This window comes from Archocentrus centrarchus, unplaced genomic scaffold (assembly GCF_007364275.1).
Source record: "Archocentrus centrarchus isolate MPI-CPG fArcCen1 unplaced genomic scaffold, fArcCen1 scaffold_50_ctg1, whole genome shotgun sequence".
Lineage (NCBI taxonomy): Eukaryota > Metazoa > Chordata > Actinopteri > Cichliformes > Cichlidae > Archocentrus > Archocentrus centrarchus.
In genome coordinates, this window is record NW_022060273.1 from 235,140 (window position 1) to 263,139 (window position 28,000).

General features: G+C 46.2%; 1 long non-coding RNA gene across 1 annotated transcript; it reads left to right on the forward strand.

Annotated features, from left to right (window-relative positions):
* Window positions 1–21,747: 21,747 nt before the first annotated feature.
* On the forward strand, window positions 21,748–26,894 carry LOC115777353 (uncharacterized). Its single transcript, XR_004019613.1, has 4 exons — window positions 21,748–22,373; window positions 22,462–22,701; window positions 22,818–23,018; window positions 26,759–26,894. It is a non-coding gene; the product is annotated as an uncharacterized LOC115777353 (long non-coding RNA).
* The last annotated feature ends 1,106 nt before the right edge of the window (window positions 26,895–28,000 follow it).

The window sequence follows — 28,000 nt, forward strand, 5'->3', positions numbered from 1 at the left end:
TGTATGGAAGCATCTACAGACTCGCTAAGGTGAATCATAACTTATCATAACAGTAGCAATCTGTTATGTTCTCCACGAGGTGGCAGCAGTGATCCCTGCTGAGCATGGAGTAATGCAGATTCCCAAATGAATGCTGATGTCTTCAGCGCTCCAATAACTTGCCTTTGATTAAAATGTTCAAATTTTACTCATGCCTCTTTGTCTTGCTCAGCAAAGGAGGCTGATTCAACACAGCCCTCCAAGATTTCTTCTATACACACACACGTACAGGTGCTGGTCATAAAATTAGAATATCATGAAAAGTTGATTTATTTCAGTAATTCCATTCAAAAAGTCAAACTTGTATATATAATATTCATTCATTACACACAGACTGATATTTCAAATGTTTGTTTCTTTTAATTTTGATGATTATAACTGACAATGAAAACCCCAAATTCAGTATCTCAGAAAATTACAATATTAAGACCAATACAAAAAAAGGATTATTAGAAATGTTGGCCAACTGAAAAGTATGAGCATGTACAGCACTCAGTACTTAGTTGGGGCTCCTTTTGCCTGGATTACTGCAGCGATGAGTCTGTGGCACTGCTCAGGTGTTGTCAGTGACATTTCCTTAGGGTCTCCATGTTCCTTTTGGCCAAAGATTCAAACCCAATTAAACTCAAAATAACCAAAAACTCACTGCGATGAGCAGGTTCCAGTGCAGGCTGATTATTAGAGTGGAAAACAGTTTATATCCTAAACATAACTGCCCACTTGCCTTTGACCCCTCCTAATTTACATAAAGTCTCAGCCCATGAAACTTGAACCCCAACCAACTGTCTTTTGGTTAAACCACGCCCACTCTAAAGTCACATGTTCAACACATCACAGGGGTACCTTTTAGTTTATGACAGTTCAGACAGGTATTACAAATGATGAACATTTCTACTCAAACATCTGCTAGGATAACATCGTTAGTACCACTCCACTCAGCCAAGTCTTATCTCTACCCCCTCCTGGCCAGAAGAGCATGAGGGTGGGGGCCTACAGAACTCCATTTTAGGAATGTACCTGTCATAAAACACTGCTGAAGTATAACATAGTGTTACAGGTGTCATGAGGAGCCGCGCTCACTCTGGCAACTCTCCAAGAGCCTCAAACGCACACCTAAGATCTAACAGGTCTCACCCTCACCCCAGTGACCCGAGAACATGAAGCACTCTATACATTGGGGTGTGTGTGTGTGTAGCTTTCTCTTACTTTGCACAGGCCATAAAAGTGACACGATATCTAAAACATGAGAATAATGACTCCATGCACCAGTATGAAGGCCATACAGAATATAATAGTCTCAGCATCATTAACATAAAAATAGTGACAGTATAAATAACATACTGTAGGTGAACAATAAGAGTAGATATATCCCCATACATGTAATGATAATAGATGAAAGTAGCACCCACTCATCAGAGGCCCCTAGGAACAGGGCCAGTAATTAGCCATGGGGAAAGTAGAGTAAAATATTAAGATAACAAATGAGTCCCCCAGCAATGAAAGAATGGCCCTCACAGTATGCGGTATGGCATGATAGATTCTGAGCTACAGCCACCCCTCAAATTGAACGCTACTAAAGTCATGCGAACTTAACATGGAATTCTCACATACACGTGGTGTGGCCGTTAGTGTAGGATGCAGACCTTAATTCCTCCATTCTAGAAATCTCCTTCACTATTAAACAATCTGATGTTATCAAACAACGCATCCTCACCTGCCGAGCTCATCACATGAGTCAGAATCACCTGTACTCAAACACAAGAACATAACACTCAAGATAACAAAAACATAATAATGAAAATGCAAAAATTAAGTGTAACTTGAACAAAGGCATATTCAGTGTAGACAGATTCCACAACAGCGTCAGCATCTTTCAATCATGCAGTCCTCATGTTATGCATCCCCTTCAGGTGGTGCAGGTTGGGGGTCCTCATCCTCTGTTTCTTCTGTCCCCCCTTTGCTGCTCTAAAAAGATCATTGTTCATGAGTCTGGAGTTCTCAGCAGTGAGTTTCTGAATCTCATTGGCTTGGTTTCCAGTCTTAGCTGTGACTGAAGCCAACTCACAGGTAACACTCACTGTCGAGCTTCGCTGCGTCCTCCTCTTGATGACTTATTTCTTGAACCAGGCTTGCATTTTTCTCAGCATAACAAGCGTATATCGCCTTCATGCTCCCATCTTGAAGCGGATTTTCTGCTAAACATGCCCTCAGCAGCATGAGTGTTAGGAGGCACTGGCCAGCTGTGGTCATCCGAACACCCACTGGTTGGGGGTTGTTGTCTTTCTTGGTCAGTTCTTACATCACACAGTAGTGTGTTTCAGAAGATAAAACATAGTCTATTTTGTATTTACATTGACAGTATTGCATGCAGTGACCCCTTGTAGTCGCTGATTTTGGTTTTAGTGGAAGCTTTTATTTGTACTCCATTAGTGTAAGAAGCTAGCACCATGCTTCTCTGCAGACACTAGTAACCTGCCTTAAAGACATGCAGTCATGATTGGAGATAAACTTCCTCAAGCTGAATAAAAGCAACACAGACATTCTTTTATTAGGGCAGCCCCACCTCTTAGATGGGTATGACAGAGATATTGGTCTTTTAACCTCTTATTTTCATCCTTTTGCAAGGAACCTTGATGATTTTTGATGATCTTTAAAATTTAATTAACAGACTTGCTCTGTCGTTAAACGAGCTTCTTTCTATTAAGGATTCTCAGTAAGCAGAGGCCGACCTTCTGCCACATGACTTTGAGAGTCCTTTATGCTTTTTACTTCTTGTTTTAACCTAGTGTAATTCATTACATGTTGGATGTAATCGGCTATTACATGGTTACTTTATTACACCTCGTTATGTAACTGAACTTTTGAATCCCTATATCCCTGTCAGAGCCCTGTGGTCTACAAACCAACTGCTCTTCAGCCTGCCTAACTCCAGGCTGAAAACAGAGACAACAGAGCCTTTACAGCGGGGACGTCTAATCTCTGGAATAACTTACCCTTTCACATAAGAACACCCAATTTTATATATTGCTTGCGTACAGATTTAGTTTAGCTTAGTACTCTGGGTTTTGCTATGCTAACAGCTTTTGCTTACTTTCTGATTGATCTTGTGTTTATTGTTGGTTTAATGACTGATGAACAGTATTTTTTATATCATCTAAGCAGCACTTTAGTCAATTGAGATTGTTTTAATGTGCTATAAAAAGAAAATTTGACTTTACGTGATACATCCAATTATATTATATTTAGGTAAGACAGACCCACTTTGTGGGGTATTAATACTATTATTACTACTAATAACCTAGCAAATCATCAGCCTCACTTTCTAATTTCCTCCAACAATTATCCCCCCTTGAGGCGGATGAATGCTTGTCCATAACTTCCTACTTTGGCTCCACTGTCTGTTCTCCAGCTTTATGTAGACCTCCTCCATATTCAGATTACTTATGTCCAGTGAAGTGACACTCTAATGCTCCACCTCCTGGAAAGACAAAGTTAGCACTGACTGGGCTATTCCATGGTTCACACCTCTGAGATGTGAGCATTTGATTTTAATTTAAAATATTGGCCACTGCACTAGGAAGCTGTAAAGCACCAATTAAATGTAACACAGCCTCTCCATATAGAGGATGGCCATCAAGTCTCAGAAATCCCCTCTACATGTATCTCCAAATGTTAGCATTAGCATGACAATCCTCAAACATTGGCTGAATCAATGTACAAATTAAGCCTCTTACCTGTAGCTGGTCTACAAACTGCTGTTAAAACTTTTTGTTCTGAGATCAGCGATGAACTCTGCAGATCAACCTTCTGAGCTTCTAGAGTGGAAAAACTTACACCTGCAGAATTAAGTTAAACTGCATAGCCCACATTACAGCCACGCTTATCCCTAAAACAAGAACCATCCAGCTGCAATACGTAAAAATTATACACATTCATTCTCTCAAGCTCTCAAATTTGTCAGTCTGCAGCACACAATCATGAAGATTTCCTTCATCAGGTAGCATCATTTAGGAAGAATAGGCGTAGTACATAGACTGGTAGCTTTAATTAGCATGTCAGCCTTCAATAGAACATCAGTATTAAGCCTGATATCTTCAATGGCATGTGACTTAAGTTACCATTGGCTAATATAATAAGATAATTTGACCCTAGGTTTCAGCTCAACTATCAGGCTGGGTAAATTTGACCCTGCCCACATTTGTTTTACTCAGTTGAGATGGAACCTGTTTCAATAACTAATCATGTTCAACTAATAATTGAATTTAGCTTAAACATTTTTATCTACTAATACTTTAGTCTCGACACTTTCATCACTACTTTTCATTGAAATCCTAATAAAAAAAACAAAAACAAACAAAACACAATTTAAGAATTGAGCATGCATTTATTGTTTGTTAGATCCCTTCCAAAATAAACATCATCTTCCTAAACCTTTGTTGCAGCACATGAGCGCTTGTCCACGAGCAAACAGCAGAATGACATGTTGCGCAGCATTTGGTGCTTGTTACCAGTTGTCAGTTCATCAGGTAGAGTAACAGCAGCAGCCACGCCCTGTGGACCAATAATAATGTCATCAGCAAAGAGAAAAATGTTTGTTTTGATCAGTTCATCAAAGCACAGTTCATAGTCTTTGGACTCCTGTTCCTCAGACAGCAAATGTTGGGCAATCTGGGCTCCTCAGCTCCTTCACTTGTTCAGCATGGAGTCCTCAGTCTTTGGCTGCAACCAAACACTTTAGGTTGAACCTGACACAGTCTGTCTGTTTGCACTGTCACTTGATGAATTAAAGGATACAGCAGAAAGCTCCTTTTCCTCTTCAGGTCTCTCCAGACCCTCTTATGGCCAACATATTGTTGGCCCAGCCCAAATGTTCATAGGGCAGCCTCTCAGGAGGTGACCTGTCTGGCCACACCCACAACATATGACGTTACCTCTAGCAGGTTATTCCTCATTTGAGTAGGCTGAGTGAGTCAAAGCAGCTGTGCTGGCTGTGACAGTCCTCTCCTTCCTCCATGCCAGGTCACTCTGCCTCTCGTCTCTCCCTCAGGTGTACAAGTCTGGATTGTCACCTTGATTAACATGCACGTGTACAACAGACACAGCAGATTTGTCATGGTCCTGGGCCGTCTGCCCAGCATTTTGTGTTTAGTTCTGTCTTCCCTGAGTTTTGTTGTTTTTCAGTTGTTTTGATACGTTTGTTCCCCTCGTCCCTGTCTCCCCTGCTCCATGGTCTTGTCATGATGTCTTGTCCCTGACCTCCTGTGTGTTCGTGTTGAGTTTATTCCTAGTGTTGTGACTAGTCTGTGTCTCTGCCCCGTGTCTGTGTGCCAGTCCCCCGTATGTAGTCTGCGTGCGCCTTGGTTAGTCACTTCCTGTATTATTTTGACAGTCGTATGTTCCCTGTGCTTTGTGTTTAGTTTTGCTTCCCATGTTGTTAGTTTCATTTGCTTCACCTGTTTTGCCCTGCTGTTTCTTCTTGCCCTAATTACCTGCTGTGTATTTAAGCCCTCAGTCTTCATCTGTTCGTTGTTGCGTCATTGTCGGTGTTTCCCCTTCCTGCTGTGTGTTCCCCAGTTAAGTAATCTGTAGTACTCCCAGGCTTGTTTTCGTGTTTTGCCTTTGGTTGAGATTTTGTTGTTTTTTCTCCTGTGAGCCGCAGCCCAATAAAGCTGGAAAACTTGGCTCGTTGTGACACGTCCTGCATTTTTGGGTCCTGCCCTTCCACCACACAGCCAAGCCGTGACAGAATGACGCAACCACCATACACGATGGACTCAGCGGACGCCAATGAGCACGAACGGCAGGAAGTGGCTCGGGCTAGTTTACAAGAGCTGGTGAGGTGGAAACCATGGCTTGCTCCAGAATGCGAGCCGCAGTTCAGGCACGTACATCTCGCCTCGGGGGATCCCAGCTGGGACAAGGGGTCTCGGCTCCAGCGCTCGCCCCTCTGTCCACCTCTGCAGTCGCTGTCATGCTCGGCAGCCTCTCCGCGGTGGCCTCGCGGTACTTCAGCTGCTTCGCCCCCGCCCGAACCTTTCGGGAAAAGGCTGGGCGGGCTCACTTCCTCATCAGACAGTCCTTTGCCTGCTGCTTCTCTTGCCAGCTCTGCTTCCCTTCCTCTCTCTAAGACGCGGAAGCAGCGCTCGCGATTCAGGAAGAGGAGCACGGAGCCAGCAACCCATGACAAGAAGCAGGAATCAGTCACTGTGAGTCCTGAGGATCTTTGTTCTGCTTCTCTGACTGTTCTTAAAACACCACAGACTCTGAATCCCAAGTCACCAATTCACATAAGCTGTCCTTCTGCAGTACTGAACAATGTCGAAAATGCTATTGCTGAACTAGCCCCTGGAATAACCGCTCTACCCACTTCCATGCACAAAGTGAGAGAGATGTCCTGTATTGACTCTGCCAGCCCTCCAATGGATCCTGCAGATGCTTCCGTCTTCTTGGACCGGGAACTTGGGCCAGAGGTTCGAAGATTCTTCAGAATCTCCTCCCGGATTTATAACTGTACTGACTCGAAAGCCTTTTCCATTGGATTTTCTGCTGTGCTCAGTCTCTTAGACACCCACCCTCGCTTATTGCTGTCACCCACTATTGCCGGCTGGATGGCTTCTGCTGTTCGTGTGGAGGCACAGATTAGAGCACTGAACTCTCTGTCTTCAGCATCACCAGCAGCAGCACCACAGTTACCCACGCCGCCTGCACCACAGGCCACTGTAGCAGCCTCCGAGCCACAGCAGTCAGAGCCCCCAGTGTTAGCTGCAGCAGCTCCTCAGCCACTCCCATCAGAGCCCTAGCTCTCTCAGTCAGCGGTAGCTCCCGCTCCTCCCCAGTCACTCCCGTCTCAGCCAGCCCCTGTATTTTCCTCTCAGCCCGCAGCAGCTCCCGCCCCCATAGCTTCAGCCCCTGTTCAGTCCCAGCCAGCTCTCGCAGCTCGCCCAGTGTCAGCTTCCCCAGTGCCAGCGCCCCCGGTCCCTGCAGTTAGTTCAGTCTCCTCAGTCCCCTCATCTTCAGTCTCCTCAGTCCCCTCATCCTCAGTCTCCTCAGTTCCCTCATCCTCAGTCTCCTCAGTTCCCTCATCCTCAGTCTCCTCAGTCCCCTCATCCTCAGTCTCCTCAGTCCCCTCATCTTCAGTCTCCTCAGTCCCCTCATCCTCAGTCTCCTCAGTCCCCTCATCTTCAGTCTCCTCAGTCCCCTCATCTTCAGTCTCCTCAGTCCCCTCATCCTCAGTCTCCTCAGTCCCCTCATCCTCAGTCTCCTCAGTCCCCTCATCCTCAGTCTCCTCAGTCCCCTCATCCTCAGTCTCCTCAGTCCCCTCATCCTCAGTCTCCTCAGTCCCCTCATCCTCAGTCTCCTCAGTCCCCTCATCCTCAGTCCCCTCATCCTCCGTGGTTTCGGTCTCCTCAGCTTCCCCACTCCAGTCAGCTTCCCCGGTCCCCACAGCCAGTGCCTCAGCTTTGCCCCCTTCAGTGGCTTCACTTCCCTTAAAACCGTTGGCCCCTCCAGTCGGTTTAGTTTTATCTTCAGTTTTAGCCGCAGTCTCCTCAGTTTCCTCTGTGCCCTCTGTCCCTTTAGTCCCCTCAGTCCCTTCAATTACCTCAGCTCCTTCGGTTCCTTCAGGCCCTTCAGGTGGTTCTATGGCTCCCTCGGCCTCAGTTCCCCCAGCTCCCTCAGCTTCACCCTTTTTGATCCCCGTAGTCCCCCAGGTCCCCGTAGTCTCCTCCTCTACTCCCACTTCTGGTCCCTCAGTCCCTTCAGCCCTTGCTCCCTCGGTCCCAGTCCTCATGCAGCCAGTCGTCTCCCGGCCTGCTTCCACGCAGCCAGTCGTCTCCCGGCCTGCTTCCACGCAGCCAGTCGTCTCCCGGCCTGCTTCCACGCAGCCAGTCGTCTCCCGGCCTGCTTCCACGCAGCCAGTCGTCTCCCGGCCTGCTTCCACGCAGCCAGTCGTCTCCCGGCCTTCTTCCACGCAGCCAGTCGTCTCCCGGCCTGCTTCCACGCAGCCAGTCGTCTCCCGGCCTGCTTCCACGCAGCCAGTCGTCTCCCGGCCTGCTTCCACGCAGCCAGTCGTCTCCCGGCTTGCTTCCACGCAGCCAGTCGTCTCCCGGCCTGCTTCCACGCAGCCTCCAGTGTCAGCTCCCACGTCCTCAGCTTCTCCGCTCCTAGCTCCCCCAGTGTCAGCTCCCTCAGCATTGGTTTTTGTCCCCTCAGCTTCAGTCCCTACAGTCCCCTCGGTTCCAGTCCCCTCAGATCCTGTCCTAGTACCAGCTCCCTTAACTTCAGTCCCTTTGGTTCCTTCTGCCCATTCAGTTTTAGCTCCAGCGTCCACGGATTCCGAACATTTAGTTCCTGTCTCCTTTTCAGTTTCAGCCCCTTCAGCTTCAGTCAGCCCTCTAGCGTTGGTCCCCTCAGTTTCTGAGCCCCTAGTTTCCCAGTCAGAGCCCCAGTCAATGCCCCTACTGTTAGCTGCAGCAGCTTCCCCCCAGTCACTCATGTCAGAGCCTCGGTCAGCGGTAGCAGTGGCTTCCCCACGGCCTCAGTCACAGCCTTCAGCATTAGCTACAGCAGCTTCTCAGTCAGAGCGCCGGTCAGAGCCCTTGTTACCATCACCCTCTCCACCACAGTCACCCAAACAATCCCCCAAGCAGCCCCAGCTGCTCAATAACGCAGCTGTGTGCCCTGCACCGCAGACCCAGCCTGCGCATCCGGAGCCTCGCCTTATAGGCCCCGTTCAGCCCAAGGGTCCGGCTCGGTCGGAGCCGCATCTAAAGCCAGAGGATCACGCTCAGTCTGAGCGTCTGACTCAGTTTGAGCATCCTGCCTCGTCTCGCTGCCGCCGCCTGGAGCGCGGTCGGCCCCCAGTCTCGTCTCCTAGTCGCCGCCGCCGCCTGGAGCGCGGTCGGCCCTCAGTCTCGTCTCGCCGCCGCCGCCGCCTGGAGCGCGGTCGGCCCTCAGTCTCGTCTCGCCGCCGCCGCCGCCTGGAGCGCGGTCGGCCCTCAGTCTCGTCTCGCCGCCGCCGCCGCCTGGAGCGCGGTCGGCCCTCAGTCTCGTCTCGCCGCCGCCGCCGCCTGGAGCGCGGTCGGCCCTCAGTCTCGTCTCGCCGCCGCCTGGAGCGCGGTCGGCCCCCTGTCTCGTCTCGCCGCCGCCGCCGCCTGGAGCGCGGTCGGCCCCCTGCCACGACGTCTCGCCGCCGCCGCCGCCGGGAGCGCGGTCGGCCCCCTGCCACGACTCCTCGCCGCCGCCGCCTGGAGCGCGGTCGGCCCCCTGCCACGACTCCTCGCCGCCGCCGCTGGGAGCGCGGTCGGCCCCCTGCCACGACTCCTCGCCGCCGCCGCTGGAAGCGCGGTCGGCCCCCAGTCTCGTCTCCTCGTCGCCACCGCTGGAACTGCGGTCGGCCGCCTGACTGGTTTGGACTCTGCTTTTTGACCCCTTGGCCTGGGCGGCCCCCTGAACTGTGGACTGTTTTTCCCCCTGGCCGCTCTTTTGTTTTTGTTATAGCTCCTGAACTTCTCCTCGGTTGGTCCCCTGTTTTGGACATTGGAGCTCTCCGGCCTTGTGCCATCTGTTTTTGTTTCGTCCAGTTGTTTTTGTTTGTCATCACTGTGTTTTTGTTCCTGTTTTGGACTCCCGCTCCGGCCTTGTGCCCCTGCTTTTGTTGGTGCCCCGCTTTTGTTTTTTTTCCCTGCCTGGTTTTGTTTTGTTTCGGGCCCTCCGTCCTGGTCCCCCGCCTCCCTCCCTGGTCTGGTTTTGTTGTGTTTTTGGCCGTCCGGGGCCGGCCTTTGAGGGGGGGGTGCTGGCATGGTCCTGGGCCGTCTGCCCAGCATTTTGTGTTTAGTTCTGTCTTCCCTGAGTTTTGTTGTTTTTCAGTTGTTTTGATACGTTTGTTCCCCTCGTCCCTGTCTCCCCTGCTCCATGGTCTTGTCATGATGTCTTGTCCCTGACCTCCTGTGTGTTCGTGTTGAGTTTATTCCTAGTGTTGTGACTAGTCTGTGTCTCTGCCCCGTGTCTGTGTGCCAGTCCCCCGTATGTAGTCTGCGTGCGCCTTGGTTAGTCACTTCCTGTATTATTTTGACAGTCGTATGTTCCCTGTGCTTTGTGTTTAGTTTTGCTTCCCATGTTGTTAGTTTCATTTGCTTCACCTGTTTTGCCCTGCTGTTTCTTCTTGCCCTAATTACCTGCTGTGTATTTAAGCCCTCAGTCTTCATCTGTTCGTTGTTGCGTCATTGTCGGTGTTTCCCCTTCCTGCTGTGTGTTCCCCAGTTAAGTAATCTGTAGTACTCCCAGGCTTGTTTTCGTGTTTTGCCTTTGGTTGAGATTTTGTTGTTTTTTCTCCTGTGAGCCGCAGCCCAATAAAGCTGGAAAACTTGGCTCGTTGTGACACGTCCTGCATTTTTGGGTCCTGCCCTTCCACCACACAGCCAAGCCGTGACAAGATTCAGTTAGAGCATTTTGATCAGTTGGGGCAGGAAATCTACCTGTTACCTGTGTGGTGCTGACAGCTGGAGGAGCAGGCTGGGTGTATGAGAAGAAGCTGCAGGACTCTGAGAAGTGTTAGCAGTCAGCTCTGGGGCCTGAGCCTCAGTGTGCAGTTATCAGAGCTGTTTGGCCTTCTCCTTCCTCTGTTTAGCGCCCTCTCAGTCTCTCCTCCACTGGAATGTATGCAGCCATTTTGTTGGACTCTCCTCCTCTGTCAGAATTTCTCCTTTTAGCTTAGAAGATCTCCACAATCAGGATGCTGTCTCCTAAAAAAAAAAAAACAATACAGTTTGATGCATCTCCAGATTCACATCATCAGGCAGGTTAGTCGGGCATACTCTGCTCAACTTGGTGGCATGTTTCCAAAGAGCTCAAATGTCACCAAGTACAGAGCAGCTCCTGCAAAGTTTTCTCCCAAGGAAATGATGTCATCCACAGCACATGGGTGGGCACACTGGCATACGGCTCCCCCTTCTCGCATTCAGGAAGGAAGAGTCCTTGTGTGTCTAGATCATCTTTCAGCCGTCTCCCTCTCGCTCCTGCCTCCTTTGCCGGGATGCCATCTTCTTTCTCCTCCAACTGTTTGGGAAGGTTTCTGTGGAGATCTGCAGCATCATCTAAAAATGATCTCAGGACACACAGTAGGAGAAAACAGGTTGCATTCTGCTTTTTGCTGTGTTCTCTGTTGGTCACTTAAGATCACACTGGGTCTTCATGTGTTTTTTTTCTCCCCTCCACAATCCACCCCTTGTGTGAGGTCACTCACTGCAGTTTGCTCAGAGGACATACTTCTCAAAAAAGATGATTTCAAGCACTTAAAGAATAAAGTGGAGGCATCTTCCTGCCACAATGGGGCAGAAAAAGACACTTCAGGATTTTCTACACCTGCATATGCATATACACATACACATTTGGTGTTTTGCCTCCATTTCATTACATCAGTTTATTTTCCATAATTTTGCTTCAATCTCTTCCCGTTCTATCATAACCCCCAAACCACTTTCTATCAGCTAACACACTCATCTATATGCAACTAAGCAACATGCCATGTTAAAAGATTCCAGGTGAAAGTCGCTGATTGAAGTCCGTCATTATCATTTTGCAAACACCACCCTCCTGGTTGTAGGTGGATATTACTGTTTAATTACTGCCTGCATGGGGCTGTTGATCACCCCCCTGTTTTAGAGCATCTCCATGTGTTCCTGCTCCACACTCTGAGAAGTATGTAGCGTCCACTTGTAGGAGTGACCTGTGGAACAACAACTCTCTCTGGCTATAAGTTCCACTCAAAAGTAAGCTCTCAGCTTCAAATGTATTTAATTAATTTGCTTATTTACTCTAAATTTGGAAAATTTAGAGATTCCTATATGACTATTCTGGAAACCAGGCAGACACAGCAGAGAGGTCATTGCGACTCAGTTTCCCCCCCCCTTCTTCTAAATCCTCTGGTATGCAAATAATGTGCTGAGGTGAAGACGTCATCTGCACTGAGAACACGCACAATCCACCAAATAACATAATACTTCCCGAGGACCAACTTACAGATTTCTTTCTGGGAACTCCTTCTAAGCTCATTTTGAATTAAATTTGAATTAATTGTTCTTGTGAGTTGTCAAAGCTTCAGGTTGATCAGCCGAGTGTCCTGCAGACCTGTTATACAGATGTTTCTCATTATTCAGATTATATTCTGTTTCTAAAATAATTTTATTTCCTCTGAGGCTCAGCTGTTACACACCTTTACCTCACTCACAACTACTACGTTTATATTTTCAGTTCAATCTATTCATTTTAGGCTCAGTTCATGTCCAAGCTATATTATTAGTTTGTTATTATTTATTTTTACTATTGTTGTCACTATATTTTATTTAGTTCTCTTTATAACCCTTATTCTCCCAGACATCTCCAACTTTTTTCCCCTTATTCATCCAATTTTAGAATTTATTCTTACACATTCTCTTAAGCTTTCAGTTTAATTTGACTCTTCTCTAATTAATGCTACTTTTATTATTAGTTTTAATCAATCCAGCTATTCCATCAGGGGTTCATCACACTTAAATGGGTTATTTTTTATTCACATTTAGTTGAACTATTCCTGCTTCCCCTTTTTTTGGTCTCCAATTTAACACTTCTAACCCCTCCAGATGATCTAAGTTCAAACTTTTTACACACTCAATATTAACTTTAACCCCAAATGATTAATTCTCCTAGTTTACACTTATTTCTCTGAATTGTATGCAAACTTTCATTCACCAATTGCACAAATATTGCACAATATTTTTTACTAAAGACAAGTATAACTCAAGTTTCTTGGAGATTTCTAAAGGCGTTGCTCAAGGTTCAATTTTAGTCCCAGTTTTATTTTCTGTGTTCATAAATAATGTCATGTTTCTGTTCTTTCACTTACTGAACTTCCACTGACCTCAAGTCAGTTTGACCCCTTGAAGAAAAACGTTGGTCACACCTGGTTTGGTAGCTCTGTGTTTCATTAGCTCGGGAGAACCTGATTGGACCTGTGGTGATTGATTGACGCTATGCTAACATCTTTGCTTTGTGTTTTACACAAACAGAGGAGCGAGGAAGGAGCAGAGTGACATCAGAGACATCTGTCACTGCCACGGAGGCTGACTCTCCTCATACAGTTAGTCAAGATAATCCAAACTGAAGATCAGGAACAGGAAAGCCGGATTGGCAGTGATCATCTCAGCATAGTTATGCTTCATATATAAGCATTTCCAGGTGGTGGGAAGTTCAACTGCATATAAAGGAAAGTCTTATAAAAAGGAGGGGCTGTGGATCTGCAGTGACTTTTTTATTTCCATGATTATTCTGATTTTGTTATGGGAGTAGAACTTTATGGAGTTATGATCAAAAACTAAGTAACAAAGTTATTCATTCAAATGGTGTAAACCAGCGTGAGCAGCAACAGAAGGTTTAGATGTGGATTTGATGATGAGCTGGAACACAGTAATGCTGTTTGTGAGGAATACACTTCTTTATAATAAATGAAACCTTGATTGAGAGCATCAGCATCTGAATAATTCAAGTTGGTCATTACAAAAAGTACCTTTAAAAAAAAAAGGACTTATTTTACAGGTTAGTAAAACAAACTTGTGTTTGTCAAGTGAAATATTATGATGGGGATCATTTCACTGTACTGAGACGTGTCAAATGGCATTTCAGATGCAGTAATATTTACTCTTTCATGTACACAAAGCATCCATACAGTATTGTCTGTTTTAAAGTGTAACTGGTGCTGCATATTACAATAGTTTTACTTCATGTCTTTTGTAGGTGGCAGGGTTGTGCTGCGGTCGTAGTTTTTTTTCATGTCATAAACTCCTGTAAAATCTACCAGCACGTGTCCTGTTCCAGTTCAGACAAATCTGGGGCTGTGCTTATTCAGCATAAAGATCAGAAAACAGAACTGTGCTGTTGTACCCACCTTTACATTTGTCAAATATTGTTTGTTTAGAAATCTCAAACCTGGGAAACTCTAACACAAAGGTATGGTTTCCCAGGTTTGTGAGATTTCTAAACATCATCATCATCATCAGGTCATCTTGGGCAGAGCATGATTACCCACAACACTGTAGGTGCACCTTGTGGTGCCTATATAGCTCTGACCCATTGGAACACATACATATGAGGTGTCCTGTATGTCTCAACATAAGAACCACATGAATGCCAGGACCCAAGGGTGCCCAGCAGAGTATTGTATTATAAGAAAAAGGTCAGTGTTCTTCACCAGTCAGTGTTTTAACATTGTGCATCATCAGTCTATAACCAAAATTCTTTTAATATGGCCTGCTGTGTAAAACACTAATGAAATCAATTGTACTCATACACTGCACATGTATAAGAACGGGGCTGCTGGTCTTTTTATTTGTTGCAGTAACTTTCTATCCTGCATCTCTTCCGAGTTTACCTGGAGGAGCAGAGGGGGGAGAATGGTTAGTAGAGCCCTGCTTAAATCACTGAGCCCACCTCTGACCTAAAGGAGCACCGCCCCTGCAGGTCAGAGGAGGGGCTGGACAATAGTTATATATACAAGACATTTTAACATTGTGCTTTTACTTTGAAAACATGGGAGAAACATTTAAAAGTATTTTTATTGTGAAGAATGTCTTCATATGGAGTGTTATACACAAGCTGCCCAATAGATGGAGACATTTTCATGTTTAAATCTACAGCTGCATTTATCATGTCTGAGGAGGAAAAGGGAAACTGCTTTTGGGCTTTGTCATAAAATTTCTATTGTGAGACAAATGGTTACACAACCCTGGGCAATTGGATGATTCAGGCTTCCAGCCACCCCTATGGTTTGTGTAAACTGGTTTAATTAGAGCCGCAGCACGGCAGCCATTTTTACACTGCAGGATAAGCACAAGCTGAACTTTACACTGGAAGTGCTTTGACACACTAAACAGACCATAATGAATTCTCTCAGTTACACCTGTGTGACGTTGCGTTACCTTACCATGACACGTCAAAGCGGCTGTGGTGCCCTTTTTGAATTTCACAGCACAAAAGTAGTGAGCGTCCAGCATTCCCCCTGCTGTCCGTCCATTGGTTCTTACTTCAGCTTCCATCTTTGAGCAGCTCAGTATTACAGTCTCACTGTAAAAGGCCTCAGTGTGATATGAGTCAAACAGGAGGGCACTTACTGGAGACTATTTATAGTGGCAGATTAATGCACTCTTTGAGGCTTTGTGGTTCATATGGGACTGGGTCAAACTAAACTACAGTGTGCATGTTCATGATAATGAAGAAATGTGCCAAGCAGTGAGACACACTGTCTGTGTTTTAACAGTTTTTGGACAACAATGTTGCTTTGTGGCCCAGAATAACAAGGACAGGACACAGGCAGTGCTGGTTTATTATCTTTTCATGGAACTCCTTATCATTAAGGGCATTTTTATCATTGTTATTCTTTGCCAAGAGCATTTTACAGTCAACTCAAATGTCATACTTACATCTGCAAAGACCTTTGTTTCACTTTCTGTTGTGTTTGACGGTGTGCCAGATCTTCTCCCCATGTAGAAGCTGTCAGTTATTGAATTGAATTAACAGAGTGGCTTCAGGCAGGTCTTTTACATCTGTATAACAATGAAGGACACATGATGTTTGTGATGAAACAGACGTCCCACCACCATCAGAGGCTATGGGAGCACTGTTTCAACAGAGCTTCCGTCTGGTTTCTCCTTTATCACAGCATGAGTCACAAAGCCTCAGGGGCATGACACACGAGAAACAGGAAGTTATACAGAGGGAGAGCAGCAGAGCATCATGTGAATGTCAATCATGCACATCACCCCTTTTGTGTCATTATGACGGTGCTGTTAGAAATGTTCCCGTCTCTCAGCTTCCTGGTTTCAACAGAGCTTTCTATGGAACAGGTTTCTGTAACCATCTGAAACACATCAGGTTAGAGCGCAGACAGCGTGCAGGCAGTTTAAGTTTTTATTTTACTTTTACTGAAGCATCGTGTTCTTTCTGGCTGCCTTTATGTCATAACTGAGGGCTCCAATACTGCTGTGAAATGTGGGGCACATGGGCATCCCACTGTGGGTCTCAGTACCTGTGTGAAATGTGCCACTGTGGGCCATGTGGGTGTGCCCACAATTCCCCCATGTAGACCCCAAGGGGGGCATGTTTGCTGGGAAAAAGCTTTATCCTATTAAACACTGCTACCATGATGGGAGAGTTCACTGAACGGTTTAGTGAGGATAACAGCCACCATACTTGGACCCAACTGAACACACCAGAGTTAAACAGCAGTCTCCACCACCTTCATGGACACCAAATAAAGGAATATCTTTAAAAAACAAACAGCATTTATCCCTCTGGCAGAATCCCACCACGAGGGAGACTAACACATGCTGAAATATTGATTTGGTAGCATGTTGTAGCTACATATGTCTTCTGTATTAATAAAATTGATTTAAAAAAATATATGAAAAAAAACCCCATCAGGTTATGTTCTATTTAGTTTGTCTTTTCAGCACAATAGTTTGTGATCCTTTGACACATTTGCTTTAGTTTTTAGGGTTTTTATTTCTACAGAAAGCAACTATGAGTACTTCTGTGTGTCAGACTGATGTCATTTGTGATAATAAAACTCCATGAGTGCTGATAAAACATGCTGGGAGTCAGTAAGGATGGTAACAGTTACAGCCAAGTCCATTTTATAGACCCAAATCACTATTAATGCATGTTCTCCTCTTGTCTGTCAGGTGGAGAGCTGTGAAAATGAACAGAATGTGAAAGCAACACACAAAAGTCTGTTCTTGCCTTTAAAAAAGGATTGTCAGGAACAGTTACTCAAGAGGAGGAGCAGCAAGTCTCATCTTTCCTCCCCTCTTCGTCATCCATACCGCTACATTACTTTGGTTTCAAGTGGAACCACAGAGGAATACACACCAAGGCAAATATGAAGTAAAATGTATTTATATGACACTTTTCAAGATAAGAAACTAATTACAAAATGGTTCACAGAGGGATCAATAAAAACCAGTTTGTGCAAGGTCAAAATGAAAAGTTCAATTTTGGTCTCATCTGACCAAAGCACCTTGTTCCACATGTTTGCTGTGTCTCCAACATGGCTTCTGGCAAACTGCAAACGGGACTTTTTATGGTTTCCTTTTAACAATGACTTTCTTCTTGCCACTCTTCCATAAAGACCACATCTGTGCAGTGCACGACTAATAGTTGTCCTGTGGACAGATTCCCCCACCTGAGCTGTGGATCTCTGCATTTGGTCCAGAGTCACCGTGGGCCTCTTGGCTGCATCTCTGATCAGTGCTCTCCTTGTTGGGCCTGTAAGTTTAGGTGGACGGCCTTGTCTTGGTAGGTTTACAGTTGTGCCGTACTCTTTCCATTTCTGGATAATGGATTGAACAGTGCTCCGTGAGATGTTCAAAGCTTGGGAAATCTTTTTATAGCCTAAGCCTGCTTTAAACTTCTCCACAACCTTATTCCTGACCTGTCTGTGTGTTCTTTGGACTTCATGATGCTGTTTACTCCCCAATATTCTCTTAACCAACCTCTGAGGCTGTCACGGAGCAGCTGTATTTGTACTGAGATTAGATTACACACAGGTGGACTCTTTGTACTCATTAGCAGTCATCAGGCAACTTCTGAATGCAATTGGTTGCACTCAGAGAAAAGGGGGCTCAATACGTTTGCAAGCCACTGTATATTAAGCTATGGGAGAGTGGGCCAAGATTTAATGTTTAAATGTATCCAGTTTAAAGCTTCAGAGCGCTAACATTCACCCACACCTTAGAAATAAACAGCAGCACTGAGAGCACACGAGAAAATAATTAATGAAGTAAAATGTTTATTTTACCACACTGCATGATAAATCCCAAAAGCAATGATTTTCTGCAGCATTAATCTCACACTTCCAGCATTGTTGCATTTCACTTTTAATCACCATTTTATCATCATCATCATGTCATAACGTGTGACTGGAGTGAGTGCCACTCACAGGGATCATGCCCATTTCTATGTGAGTGTGTGGAAAGCTCTGCCTAACAGAAAGGTCATAACCACTGTAACCACCGTATTTTAGCTCCAAGGGGGGTTTCAGGTTTTGTCAAGCCAATTAATGCAGAGGAAGCCTGGCTGTGTTCAACTTTGTTCATAGTGTGTCGCTCAGGTAACTTCATCCCTTTTCTGTTTTTTCTTAAGAATTTTCTGAGCGATGTTCTTGGGGGTATTTCGCCCTTGATAGGGTCTCCCTGTCCTGGCTGAGGGGCTAAGAGCAATTCAGAAACCCCCTGTGAAGAAAATCTATGTTATTATATATTTTTTAATTCAATTGTGTTTAGAGATATAGTAGAATATCTTCTTCTTCATCTTCTTTTCAGCTCTCCCTTCAGGGGTTGCTACAGTGGATCATCTGCCTCCATTTCTTGCATCCTCCTCTGTCACACCAACCCTCTGCATGTCCCCCTTCACCACATCCATTATCTGTGGATAATGGATGTGCTCTTCATCTTTTCCTCCTGCCTGGAAGCTCCATATTTAACATCCTTTGTACAAAATGTCCACTATCCCTCCTCTGCACATGTCCAAACCATCCCAACCTCATCTTTCTAACTTTGTCTCCAAACTGCTCAACCTGAGCTGTCCCTCTGATATACTCATTCATAATCTTGTCCATCACTCCCAACAAAAGATCTTAACATCCACCTCCTGTCCTTTTTCTATGCTCCCATTTCCATCCTGACAGGTCTCACTGCCGTCTTGGAAACCTTCCCTTTCCCTTCTGTCACACTCATCTCCACCCACCCCACCCTGCATGCACTTTCTTCTTCACCTCTTTGTGGACTGTCTGTTGTTTTGGATGGCTGACTGCTACATTCAGTAGAATATAATAGAATGCAAATGAATGACACCACTAAGATAAAAGAACTGATCAGGAATCAGTTATATTATCATTTATTATCAGGCTGTTTAGCTTTCTTAAGTGTGACATAAATGAGTGTCTATGAGCCATAAGTTACAGTTCCCATGATGTTCTTCTTCTACTGAATCACTTTAAGTATTTAATATTATCAAGGTAATAATGTCCAGGGCTGGAGGAGCTCTGTGTGTGTGTGTGTGTGTGTGTGTGTGTGTGTGTGTGTGTGTGTGTGGTGTGTGTGTGTGTGTGTGTGTGTGTGTGTGTGTAAAAACATTGATTCCTAATGTAATCAAGGCTCAGTGAGGATCAATTATAAAGGAGTCAAGGTCAGTGAAATAGCCACTGAAGTTTAGCACCAGCAGCTAGTCACCATTCTAGCATGCTTAGTTTTGCACACTCATAATCCAGAGTCATCTTTTTTCTCTTCATAGTACCTTTGTGGAGGTTCTTAGTCATGGAGTTTTTCCCAGCAAACATGTTTGTGCAGGCCCACAGAAACCTGTGATGGGGCCTTGAAGAGCACAACTACTGTGAGGCCTGCATAGCCTGTACTTTTAGTGGGCAGTCCACTGTGGGTCCCAGTAAGAAATATGGGGCACATTTGGGCTTGGTGTGGACATTATCACCCCACCAGGGCCCAGATAGGCCCCTAGATTTGATGTCTGTCCTGGGTATGTTTCCAGAGAAAGTGACTACACACAGCATTACAGGTACTGTGTTCATGACTCAGCTGCTTCTTAGGAAAGTTCAGATCTTTCCAGTATTAACTCACTGCTGCTGTTTTTTATCCAGCAGTTTCTGTGTTTCCTCACTGCTGTCAGCAGATACTCAGATACTACAGTCTATAAACATTGACCCAACAGTTAATAATTGACATGATGGCCCTTCAGCAGCTACATTTAGTGCAGAGGTGGGAAGTAACGAAGTACAAATACTTCGTTACTGTACTTAAGTAGATTTTTCAGGTATCTGTACTTTACTTAAGTATTTATTTTTCTGACTACTTTTTACTTTTACTCCCTACATTTTTACACAAGTATCGGTACTTTCTACTTCTTACATTTTCAAACAGACTCGTTACTTTTAACGTCAGAGAGAAGTTTGCATTTCCGGTCAGTGCGCCGTCAAACATAAAACGATCTGAGCCTAAATGGAGGAATAATAACATATAAGAGACAATCGTACTGGCGTATCCTCCATCACCGGGGCTTATCTCGTACAAAGGGATTAAATACGCAAACCCATATAATTAATGTATCATTTATAGCGCTATAATCGGGCCGGACCGAGTCCGTAAGTTGCGCTGCGGCACATAAACAGCTTAATTAGCGCTACTGAAGAGGAGCGAGCATGAAGGGAGTAACGTGTGGCAGGTAAATGCAACGTTTCTAAATGCTCAACAAATATCAGCAAACACACAAAGTGTGTGCAGTTTGTCACACAGTGTGTCTGCTAGCTAAAAGAAGAGCTGCTGTATTTCAGGGAGAGCAAAGAGAGAGAAGTTCACTCAGAGATGGAGAAAGAGGACAGGAGAGGAAGAAGAGAGGTTAGAATTAAAGGTAAGGACTGGAAAATAAACTGAAGTATGCTGACTTTGTGTAATTCAGAGATTCTATGAAAATACTGCAGTTTAGTGTGTAATAAACAGGTTAGTTTGTTGTACTGTGTTTACAGTAAAGCTCTGTGTTGGACTGGAGCACAGTGTTTGTGTTCATGGTCAGAGTTACAGGTTCCATCAGTGCAGCAGAGATGAGTTTGAATCAAAGCTGCTGATGCTGAGATTCATTCACTGAATCCAACATTTCTACAGCCTGTATGCTGTCAGTGTAGGGGATGGAGATCAGCTCAGAGAGCTGTGAAATACTGGGTTACATCTTTGTGAGTTCAGTTCATCCACACAGAGCAGTAAACCTCAGAGCAGCAGCAGCAGCAGGTCAGCTGATCACAGCCTGCACACCAACATCATTTACTGCAGCTCACAATAGAAAGCTGTGATTCTTCTCCCCATGCAGAGCCACTACAGCTGATCTTAGGGTTCCTCCACCTTCTGAATCCCACTGTAACCCCCGAGTATCCTCATGTTTGTGTTTAGGTGGAGGCACAGTCACCCTCTACTATGGAGGACACAGAGAACAGAGCTGTGTTTAAATTCCCTTTCACAGTTTGTGTCCTACATAACAGATTCAAGCTGAGTGCATTCATTAGGATTACAATTTATATTGGAATAACATTTGTATTCTCATGTACTATTTTATATTATTACAATAATATATAATGAGGTTCGGTTTGTTTTACACAAAAATAGCAGGTAGAAACATCCTCCAAAGAACTACTTTTACTTTCTTACTTTGAGTACATTTCAGAGCCTGTACTTTTTTACTTTTACTTAAGTAGAGAAGTTGAACCAGTACTTCGACTTTTACTAAAGTATTTTTTAACATAAGTACTTGTACTTCTACTTAAGTACAGAATGTCAGTACTTTTGCCACCTCTGATTTAGTGGCCTTGACAGAAAGAGACAATCTGCCCGGCAGTAACAAACAAAGGAGCACAGTGTTCATTTCTGGCCATGGAGCCAAGGACTTATAGATGGTACATTGTGTTCAATGAGAAGTTAAAGGGCAGAAAATAATAATGGCCAACCACAGTACACTACATTAAATGACAGCAGAGCTTTACGAACTCTGAGCTAAAAACAAAACTGAGAAAATGAAAATTTAGTTCTGTAGCAATTAAAGTAACAAGCTAAAACTTCAAAGTTCCAGAAGGTGATATTAAGTGCTCCTTTATTTAAGCACTAAAGCTCAAAATTGAAAGAATATTTACTCCTTAAGACTCACACCTTTTAATCCACGAGGCTGCACTAACAGCTCCGTCAGGCTGAACTTTGGACCATCTTAAGGTGCGTCCACAGAGATGTGGCGATCATAGAAGATGGAATTCCCGTCCAATTCAGCCACTGGTAGCAACAACAAGGCGAAGTAACCATTAGCAGTGTGAAGTGGGCATGTTGCAACTTATCTCAAGTTGCAGGTGAGTGATGAATATGAAAACCAATGGGATGGAAGGATGCCACTGACTGACATATGAGAGGGTGTCAAATACATTCAGGGGTTAAAGTGAGCCAGAACAACCACACATGGCATTCCAGCACCTTCAGTTAATGAGTACTGAAGTCGAGCTGTCAGTGTAATTGTCATGGTCCCTGGTAGTCCTGGGGTGGTTCTGTGGGGGATCTTTCTCTCTGCCTCTTTTTGTCTCTCTGTCCCTCTCTGTCTCTCTCTCGCTCTCTCTCGTTGCTGACTGGGATTGGCCAGCCTGAGTCTCCTCCCACCAAACCAGCTGCTGCAGGAAGGTGTCGCACACCTGTTCCTGATGTGGCCATCAGGACCCCTTCTTAAGCTGGTGGATGGCATCTAGTCTTCGCTGGATCGTTGACTGAACAAGCGTTAGTTTGGCTGTCTCAGATTCTCGCCTGCAAAACGTCTCACGTACTGGCTATGCGCTAACCTGTTTTTTCTTGTCTTGTGCCTCAGAAACTGTGAGCAGAGGGAGAGACCCATGTCAAGGAGATCAGACCCGAGGAAGACATTCGGACCCCCACTGGAAGCCCCGCCGCCCCTAGCCCCAGATTCCTTGCATTATTCCGGTGTTACTATTGTTGCCAAATAAACCACCTTTTACCTTCCTCCGGAGTCTGCGTTGTTGAGTCCACCCACCTCGTCCTCATGACAGAACGATCCAGCCAAAAGATGGACTCCGCAGACTCGGATCCAGTAAGCCGTTCTCTCTCTGTTTCTGAACTGTTTAAATGAGGAGCTGAGATATGAACTTGCCACTAAAGATCTCCCTGAGTCATTGGATGCCGTTATTTCTCTTTGTATTCGCCTAGATGATCACATGCGGGAACGGCGGCGCCCAAGGGACTACAGTTCCCATCATGCTTCACCTCCCTCACTTCCTGTTGTGGGCAAGATGATCCCAGTAGCGGATGGAGGCGAGGACGGTGCGTTTGGCGATCCCGACGAGCAACCTATGCAGCTGGGTCGAGCCCGTTTGTCTCTAGCGGAACGGAGAAGAAGGTTGGCCGAGGGTGAGTGCCTTTACTGCGGCAAGAAAGGACACTTTATTAACACCTGCCCGGTTCGGCCAAAAGACTGGGCCCGTCAGTAAAAGTGGGGATACTGGCGGGCAAATTAAACACTGACTCCTCCCTACCCAGGTTGCTGATTCCTGCAAAAATAAACATATCACACTTCGGTCATCCGGTTCAGGCTCTTATTAACTCTGGCGCTGAACAAAATTTTGTTGACAAAACTCTGGCAAAACACCTGGAATTACCTTTGATTACCTTGCCTGAACCCCTTCAGGTCACAGCTCTAAATGACACATGGCTCCCCGACATAACTCATAAAACGCAGTTAGTATCATTAACTCTCTCTGGTAATCATTCAGAACTGATAACCCTCTATTTGTTTGAGTCTCCTCACACTCCCCTTGTGCTTGGTTACCCCTGGCTGAAGCTGCATAACCCTCACATCAACTGGTCTCACAACAACATCTCTGGGTGGAGTCCCTGGTGCCACCAGCATTGTTTAAGGTCTGCCATACCTCAAGTGAAGTGCTTAGCTCCCCATCCTGTATCCCCAAACTTGACATCTGTCCCCTCTGTGTATCATGATTTAGCTACTGTGTTCAGCAAAGATCTCGCTCTTTCTCTGCCTCCTCACCGTCCATATGATTGTTCCATTGATCTTCTCCCTGGAGCTCCCCTGCCTACCAGTCGTCTCTATAGCCTGTCCAAACCTGAGCGGGAGGCAATGGAAAAATATATCAGGGACTCTTTGGCCGCTGGCCTTATTAGGCCCTCCTCCTCTCCCTTAGGTGCTGGATTTTTCTTTGTAGAGAAGAAGGACAAGACATTGCGTCCCTGCATTGACTTTCGGGGTTTAAATAAAATAACTATCAAAAATAAATACCCGCTGCCCTGGTTGTCGTCTGCTTTTGAGCTACTCCACGGCGCCTCAAGCTTCACTAAATTGGATCTTCGCAACGCCTATCATTTGGTTACGATCAGAGAGGGGGATGAGTGGAAGACGGCTTTCAAGACCCCCCTGGGGCATTTTGAGTACTTAGTTATGCCGTTCGGGTTAACTAACGCCCCTGCTGTCTTTCAAGCCTTAGTAAACGACGTGTTACGCGACTTTATCAACAGGTTTGTCTTCGTTTACCTGGATGACATCCTGATCTACTCCAAATCTCAATCTGAGCATGAATCTCATGTCCATCAGGTCCTTCAACGTCTCTTGGAAAATAAACTGAATGTCAAGAGTGAAAAATGTGACTTTCATGTCACGTCAGTTCCGTTCCTGGGGTTCGTCGTTGAGAAGGGACAAATGAGGGCGGATCCTGCAAAGGTCCAGGCAGTGGTTAACTGGCCTGAACCCAGAGACAGAAAGCAGCTTCAAAGGTTTTTGGGTTTCGCAAACTTTTATCGCCGCTTCATCCGGAACTTTAGCAAGATTGCTCTCCCACTTACCTCTCTGACCTCTCCTAAGCTTCCCTTTCAGTGGAACCAGACTGCTGAGAGGGCCTTCCAGACGCTCAAGGAACGTTTCTCTTCTGCTCCTGTCCTGATCCAACCGGACCTCTCCAAGCAATTCATTGTCGAGGTGGATGCCTCAGATTCTGGAGTTGGGGCGGTCCTCTCCCAGCAATCAGGAGGTAAACTGCAACCTTGTGCTTATTTTTCTCGCCGTCTCTCTCCTGCTGAATGCAATTACGATGTGGGAGACCGAGAGTTGTTGGCAATCAAGCTGGCACTAGAGGAGTGGAGACACTGGCTGGAGGGAGCCGAACATCCTTTCATCGTGTGGACCGACCACAAGAACCTGGCTTATCTCCAGACGGCTAAACGTCTCAACGCTCGTCAGGCCAGGTGGGCGCTTTTCTTTGCTCGTTTTGTCTTCTCCATCTCCTACAGGCCGGGATCTCGCAATATCAAGCCGGATGCTCTCTCTCGCCAATACTCCTCTTCTGAGAAACCCACTTGCTCAGACCCCATTCTGCCTGCCTCCTGCACCATTGGAGCCATTTCTTGGGAGATTGAGTCCCTCGTCCGCACCGCTCAGCGGGACGAACCAGATCCAGGCAACGGACTCCCCAATCGTCTGTATGTTCCTAGCCAAGTGAGAACACGAGTGTTACAATGGGCACACACAGCTAAGTTTACTTGTCACCCTGGTATCCAACGCACCACTTCATTTTTTCAAAGATTGTTTTGGTGGCCATCTCTGGTCAAAGACACCCGAGAGTATGTCTCTGCCTGTAGTATCTGTGCACAAAACAAGTCCTCGAGCTCACCTTCCTCTGGCCTACTGAGACCACTACCCACGCCCAGCCATCCTGGTCCCACATCGCCTTGGATTTTGTCACGGGTCTCCCACCATCGAATGGACATACAGTTATCCTCACCATAATCGACCGTTTTTCCAAGGCCGCCCACTTCGTCGCCCTACCAAAAATTACCCTCTGCCTTGGAACGGCTCAGTTGTTAACAGACCACGTTTTTCGGCTGCAACGGAATCCCCGAGGACATCGTCTCCGATCGTGGTCCCCAGTTCACCTCTCGTGTCTGGAAGGAATTTTGTACCTCCCTCGGAGCTCAGGTGAGCCTTTCTTCTGGATTTCATCCACAGACTAACGGGCAAGCAGACGAGCCAATCAGGAGCTGGAGGCTGCCCTTCGCTGTGTGGTATCGTTGAATCAATCCACTTGGAGCTCCCAGCTTGCATGGGTGGAATATGCACATAATTCCTTGACCTCTGGTGCTACAGGAGTCTCCCCCTTCAAGGCGTCTTTGGGTTTCAACCACCGCTCTTGCCTGCTGTGGAGGGCGATCTCACTGTTCCCTCTGTCCAGCATCACCTCCGCCGCTGTCGGCGGATATGGCGGACCACCCGAGCATCACTGTTACGGACCAGGCGCAGAACAAGCTCCTGGCTGATCGACACAGAGTCCCAGCGCCAGACTACCTCCCTGGTCAGAAAGTTTGGCTTTCCACTAAATATGTGCCTCTCCATTCTGAGTCTAGGAAGCTATCGCCTCTACCACATCGGCCCCTTTGTGGTCGACTCTGTGGTCAATCCTATCTCTGTCCGCCTCGAGTTTGCCTCGTAATATGCGCATCCATAACGTGTTTCATGTCTCCCAAGTGAAACTGTGGTCTCCGGCCTCTGTTCCCCGCCTTCCAGGCCCCCGCCTCCCGCCCGGCTCATTGCCGGTCTGCCTGCCTACTCTGTGTCCCGCATTATGGACGTTCGTCGCCGGGGGGGTGGTTTTAGTTTTTTGGTCGACTGGGAGGGCTTACGGCCTGGTGGAACGGTCTTGGGTGGCGCGGTCTGACATCCTGGACGGGCAGTTGGTCGGTGATTTTCGCCGTCTCCATCCTGAGAAGTTTGGGTCGCCGGGTGGCTCCCGTTGAGGGGGGGGTACTGTCATGGTCCCTGGTAGTCCTGGGGTGGTTCTGTGGTTCTGATTCTGCCTCTTTTTGTCTCTTCTGTCCCTCTCTGTCCTCTCTCTCGCTCTCTCTCGTTGCTGACTGGGATTGGCCAGCCTGAGTCTCCTCCCACCAAACCAGCTGCTGCAGGAAGGTGTCGCACACCTGTTCCTGATGTGGCCATCAGGACCCCTTCTTAAGCTGGTGGATGGCATCTAGTCTTCGCAGGATCGTTGACTGAACAAGCGTTAGTTTGGCTGTCTCAGATTCTCGCCTGCAAAACGTCTCACGTACTGGCTATGCGCTAACCTGTTTTTTCTTGTCTTGTGCCTCAGAAACTGTGAGCAGAGGGAGACCCATATCAAGGAGATCAGACCCGAGGAAGACATTCGGACCCCCACTGGAAGCCCCGCCGCCCCTAGCCCCAGATTCCTTGCATTATTACGGTGTTACTATTGTTGCCAAATAAACCACCTTTTACCTTCCTCTGGAGTCTGCGTTGTTGAGTCCACCCACCTCGTCCTCATGACAGTAATACATAATAATACCAGGTGAGTTGATTTTTCATGTGCTGCAGTGTGATGATGCTTCCAAGCACCACAGAGACAGTAAACCAGAAAGTAAGATGACTTCAGGAACAGAAGGGACACAAGCACAAACACACGTGGCAGATAATTTCAAATGCAACTTTTCAAACAGCTCAGCAAATATCAGCAAACACACAAACTGTTTCTGCTCCATTTCTTGCTGCTGTCTAGAGGTACAGTGGTAGTATTCTGTGATAACCTCACTTTAAAGATGGAGAAAGTTCTAACAGTAGAGCGGAAGATGAGAAATTATTTTGAATGATAAGAACATGGCATGTTCTTATGGCAGTTTATAGACTGATATTTAAAGTTCAATGTTTGCTCAAGTCAAGTGCAGCAGTCCTCACTCCTAGCAATATTGATTAGAAACATCCTTTCTCAGAGTGATGCTGAAAAGCTCATTCATGCATTTATTACTTCTAGGCTGGACTATTGTAATTCATTATTATCAGGCTGTCCTAAAAGCTCCCTGAAAAGCCTTCAGCTGATCCAAAATGCTGCAGCTAGAGTACTGACAGGGACTAGAAAGAGAGAGCAGATTTCTCCCATATTGGCTTCTCTTCATTGGCTCCCTGTTAAATCTAGAATAGAATTTAAATCCTTCTCCTCACATAAAAGGTCTTGAATAATCAGGCTCCATCTTATCAGTGAGGATCAATTATAAAGGAGTCAAGGTCAGTGAAAAAGCCATTGAAGTTTAGCACCAGCAGCTAGTCACCATTCTAGCATGCTTAGTTTTGCACACTCATAATCCAGAGTCATCTTTTTTCTCTTCATAGTACCTTTGTGGAGGTTCTTAGTCATGGAGTTTTTCCCAGCAAACATGTTTGTGCAGGCCCACAGAAACCTGTGATGGGGCCTTGAGGAGCACATCTACTGTGAGGCCTGCATAGCCTGTACTTTTAGTGGGCAGTCCACTGTGGGTCCCAGTAAGAAATATGGGGCACATTTGGGCTTGGTGTGGACATTATCACCCCACCAGGGCCCAGA